Here is a 6,045-nt window from a genome sequence, read left to right on the forward strand (position 1 = left end):
TTGTCATTTTTCAGTCATATCTAACTCTGTGATCCCATTTGGGGTTTTCTTGCTAAAGATACTAGATTCGCTTGCCATTCCTTCTCCAGCTCATTTTACAGATGAGGAAACTAAAGCAAGCAGGGTTTAGTGACTTACCCACAATCACCCAACTAGTAAATGTCTGAAGCCAGCTTTGAACTCAAGTCTTCCTGACCCCAGACTCAGCACTATATCCACTATGCCACCTAGCTTCCCCATGGGGGAGGTTGGAGGGAAAGAAAATAGATTTTTGTTCATTGAAAAATGCTAAATTAAATTTAAGAATAAAACAAGACTTCTAATTAATAAAGTATTTTTATTTTTTTTTCTGTTACATGTAAAGATAGTTCTCGACTTTTGTTTATACAAGCTTTCCAATTTCAGATTTTTCTCCCTCCCTCCCCTCTCTCCCCCCTCCCCTAGACAGCAGGTAATCTGATATAGGTTATATATATATATATATATATATATATATATATATATATATATATATATATATATATATACACACACATAATAACATTAAACATATTTCTGCATTAGTCATGTTATAAGAGAAAAAATCAGAGCAATGATGAAAAACCTCAAAATAGAAAAAAGAACAACAGCATCAAAAACAAAAGAAATAGTATGGTTCAATCAGCATCTATACTCTGCAGTTTGTTTTTTTTCTTGGATTTGGAGATCCTCTTCCATCACAAGTTCCCTGGAACTCTTTTGTGCCATTGCATTGGTGAGAAGAATATAGTCCATCACAGTAGATCAACACTCAATGTTGATGATACTGTGTACAATGTTCTTCTGGTTCTGCTCATCTCACTCATCATCAGCTCACGCAAGACCCTCCAGGTTTCTCCGAACTCCTCCTGCTCATCATTTCTTACAGCACAATAGTATTCCATTGTATTCATATACCACAACTAAAACAAGACTTCTAAATTGACTGGATATGGTGGGGGTTGGAAGGAGGAAAATGTGAATGAGTGGGAATAAAGAGTTAAAGATTCCTGCTTGATTGCAGATTTCACTGACTAGAAGACCAGTAGTGTCTGACAGAATTAAGAAAGATAGGAGGAGGAAGTGGGTTTCAGAGGAAACATAATGAACTCTGTTTTGGACAAGTTGAAATTTCAGATGCCTATAGGAAGTTCAGTTGGACATGTCAATTATGTTGTTAGAGACAGGGGACTAGAGCTCAGGAAAGGAAAGGGCTGGATATGTATATTTTGTTGTTTTAAAATTTTCCTTTAAACCTTAGTTGGTTAAGAATTCCCCTCTAGCTATAGTTGTGAAAGGTATCTCCTCTTGTTCTTTATTACTCTACAAAATCCCAACATTTTAAAATGGCAAATGTTACAAAAATAATTAGGTGATATTCAGAAAGATGTCGCAAAGAAAGCATGCTTCAATATTCTTTATTTTTGTCTGAAATACGCAATGAACATGATAAGCATTAGCTTGAACTTGATGGGGGATTTAGGGAAAGCACACATATGTTGTGATAGTCTTTCAAAACAAACATTTTCAAGCTGGACACCATTGTTTGATTTGCTCTTCGCATCCCCACTGCTCTGAAGTAGAAATAGTATTTCACATCCAGACAAATATATTTCTCTCAATGATAAGGCCAAATAACATTTGATATGCTGATATCCAGGAGAAACATGGGTTGGTCACCACTCATAGTGATGCTCACTCAGGCTAGTCTATGATAAATAAAGCAATGTTAATGAAATTCTAAACAGAAAATGAAAATACTGTAGTATTATGAGATCTTAATGAGGTCAAGGACCATTTTTTGTGTGTGTGTGAGGCAATTGGGGTTAAGTGACTTGCCCAGGGTCACACAGCTAGTAAGTGTTAAGTGTCTGAGGCTGGATTTGAACTCAGGTACTCCTGACTCCAGGGCCGGTGCTTTATCCACTGCGCCATCTAGCTGCCCCCTCAAGGACCATTTCTTTCACATTATTTTGTACTCCATGGACACTATCACAGTGCCTCAGAAAAAGTAGGCACTTAATACATATTGGATAAATGAATTCTTCAAAGTAGGTGCTGTGCAGGACTTTCAGTGAATAATGATCTTAGTCAGAAAAGAACATTCATTACCCATTATGACAATGAATGGTCAGGAAGCTGTTTGCATGAATGCAAAACAAAGTTCTTTTTGTTGTTTTGGTCTGGCCTTGTGCTTTCACCAGTGTGGACTTCCAGTATGGACACTCTGTCTACTGACTGAGATCAGCAACTGACCTAAAACATAATCTTCCAAGAGGTGCCTGTGACACTGAAAAGTTAAATGATTTGCATGGTCAGTATCTTTCAGAAGCAGGTTTTGAATTCAAATCTTCCTGATATAGAGCCTCTCCTGAGGTAATTTGTTGGAAGATGGATTTTACTAAAATTCAACTTTAGTTTTAAGGGACCACATGGTCTAACTGAAGCTACAACCAAGGAAATGAAATCCCCTGTTAGTTTTTCAGTAAATAGCAATAGTCTACGTTTTCCTGTGGCACTGGTTACCATCAATATCTTCAAATGAGTTCTCTCCAAGAAAATGAGAAGAAGAGTGTTTCTACCTTACATTATTCAGGACTCTGTATGTGTGTATGTGTGTGTGTGTGTGTGTATGCATACACTAAAGGAATCCTTGTGACAGTGTTTTCTACCGTTCCTGCCCCTTCCTCCACAGGCACACCTCTTAATCTGCACCTAGGTAGTGATTCACATTCTCTGCTCCCCGTTACCCCTCCCACCCCACCCCTCAGTCCCCCAACTTTCACCTTCTAGAATCCCCACGCCTGGGCCTTGTAATAGGTAATAGGACTCTGGGCCATCTTCTGGTGGCAGTGCTAACCTCCTTTGATGGACTTTGTCACTTAGCAACAAGCAGCATTTTAATATTATGAAGCTTCTGTAAAATATTTAACAGCATGATTTTGTTTTGTTTTTTGCAGGGCATTGAGGGTTAAGTGACTTGCCCAGGGTCACACAGCTAGTAAGTGTCAAGCGTCTGAGTCTGGATTTGAACTCAGGTCCTCCTGAATCCAGGGGCGGTGCTTTATCCACTGCACCACCTAGCTGCCCCCTAGCATGATTTTAAAAAAAATGTCTGATGAACCCTGTACCGATTCTGCTGAACATTTGTTTTAAAATAAGATACAATGTTAAAAAAATCCAGAAGCAAGATTTTTTTTTAAACATGATATCAGTTATCATCAATAGCAAACTATTCCCCTGAGGCTGTCTTTGGTGGTTATTTGGTTTTCAGGTGAGTAGCTTTAGAAAAGTGCTTTGATAGAAACATATAGTGAGCCAACTAGTTATTATAATTACATGGTCTTTAATACATTGAATTCTTTTAACAAAAAGCAGACTCTTCCTGACACTTTTATAATAAGCTTTCATATTGAAAAATTAAACCACATTTGACTACCTTTTTATTCCAATGCTACATACAAATAAGGTTATATATACACGTGCAATATTTAAATATACAAACATATATTATCAATACACTTAATCATCTAGGAATAATGCTATGTTTTGTTTTTACAAGACAAGATTTGAGTCACTTTGTAGGTAACATACATTCACATTTAAAAATGAAAAATCACATGGAAATTTAGGTGCTGCAAACCAGTGAGTAATACCTGGTCAGTCTTTGCCCCAGATGGTCTCTTGATATTCATATGCCTCAGCTGCCTAAAGACAATGAAGGGAAGGAACAAGCCAGATGTCTGTGCTTAGAATATTTCTCTACTGGTGCAATTAGAGCCAGTAGTTTGAAAGCCCAAGATTGTCAACAAACAAAAAGGACTTTGTAGGTATGAAAGGGAGCAGGAAGGAGTTTGAGTAGGAAAACGGGAATAGGAATGCACTGAACAGATTCCTGTTGGTACTGTTTTCCCCAGTAAAACCCCCTAAGGAATCATGGTATTTTTCCTATTGTCTCAGCGCTTTTCAGGTTATGAGACTAATTTCTGATTCTGTTCCTACCCTTGGTCCCAGTAGAAAATTGAAACCAGTGACCAGATTGACACAGAACTGCTACATCACAATATGACAGTTCCCATCATCCCACCAAGTCAATCCCAGAAGCAGGTTGTGCATTGACAGCTTAGAGGTCATTACATACATTTGGATTAATATCTTGGTGGATTAAAATCTGCCTAGATAGTTCCTATGGGTCTTTGGAATCATGGAAGAACAGAATCTGAGAAGAATTACAAGTACAAATAACACAGTTCGTAATGGGAAACTGTATGATGGGATGGAGCAAGTTGTATTTCCCATAACCAGTTGGTATATAAAAGACACTATCAAGGATATGTATGAAAGGAGGTGGATTGGTGATGTGTGGAAAATTACAGATAAGAGGTAGACAGTCTGAGTGCACATTATTGGTACACTCCTTCATTCCTCTCTGGGCATACTTCTTTTTTTTTTTTTTTTTTTTTTTAGTGAGGCAATTGGGGTTAAGTGACTTGCCTAGGGTCACACAGCTAGTAAGTGTTAAGTGTCTGAGGCCGGATTTGAACTCAGGTACTCCTGACTCCAGGGCCGGTGCTCTATCCACTGTGCCATCTAGCTGCCCCTCTGGGCGTACTTCTAACTTTCCATACTTCTTCCTACACAATAATCCTGCAGTCTTTTCACCTAGGAAGATCACGCTGCCCCTATAGCCCCTTCATCTGACTGGTCGATTATTTGAATGATCTCCATGTGAAGGAAAGTGTCCAAACCATCCATGTTCACTCTTTCATTCCATTTTCAGATCCTGCTTTCGACTCTTGGGCTTCTTTCTCCACTATGTTGCCTCATCAAGGATCCCTGCTTCCTACTTTACAGATTCCACTATTTGAATATAAGATCATTGTTTTTTTAGTCTCAGAGTTTAGCACAGTGTCTAGGAACTAGTAAGCTCTTAATAAATACTTATTGACTTGGTACAGAACGCTACCCAACAAATTTGTTTAATTTAAATACTAAAAACTATCAACAACCAGCCCATTGGGTTGATATTATGTAGAAGGTTTATGGACAAGAATTACTTGGGCTAAGAAGGCCTGGATGGGTTTTGACCTACAGAAATGGCAGGAGAATCCACAGACTAAAAGCTAGGGATCCACCAAATCAATAAAGGTCTTAGTCAATTTTAACTAAGGGCTTACTATACCAAATTAAGAGCTTACTAGTACCAAAGCAAGGTCCTAGCCCTGCTTTAAGGGGTTCACAATACCCTCAAGGGAGTGGGTTATTTCTAGTACTTTCCTACCTGGAAACAAGAACCTGCCTGTCTTACTATAAGTGAATTGGGGTCTTTTACCTGCTATGATTTAAGGGGTTCTCATGAATATTCTTTTCTCTCAGCATCTTTCCCTCTCATGCCTGACATCTTAATATCAAGTCTTCATGGGGGAGGGAGGTTGGGTAGTGGTTAAAGACAAACTTTATCTATGTCACAATTTTGCCCGGGGCCCTTTTATGTCTAGGGAAGACAAAGATCTTATGGTTCATTAGACCCAGACTCCAGGGAAGTTCCAAACTGGAGGCTCCCAGGCAAGGCCTCCTACAATCTTAACCCACTTTCTCTAGGAGAACCTTGGGGAAATAAGACCAGGTGGTATCCAGGGTCTTGGAGATATATAGTAGCTAAGAGGAAAGAAAGAAGAGAATGTTATGTATCTGGTGGCACAATGTAGAATTCATGTTGGCATAGATCTTTGGTCACTTGGAAAGATAGCAAGCTACTGAAGAAGCCACTGAGAGCATCACCAAACTGGAGCCTAGATAGCATGCTGTCAACAAGGTAGGTTTTCACTGGGAGAAATAGCTAGAGATGGAGGTCACAATGTGCTCATTAGACCTGAAAATTTTTTTCTTTTCAAACATACACAGCCATAATGTTTTTGGGTTTTTTTGTTTTTGTTTTTTGGTGAGGCAATTGGGGTTAAGTGACTTGCCTAGGGTCACACAGCTAGTAAGTGTCAAGTATCTGAGGCCCCATTTGAACTCAGGTCC

Source organism: Dromiciops gliroides, chromosome 1 (genome assembly GCF_019393635.1).
Source record: "Dromiciops gliroides isolate mDroGli1 chromosome 1, mDroGli1.pri, whole genome shotgun sequence".
NCBI classification, from domain to species: Eukaryota; Metazoa; Chordata; class Mammalia; order Microbiotheria; family Microbiotheriidae; genus Dromiciops; species Dromiciops gliroides.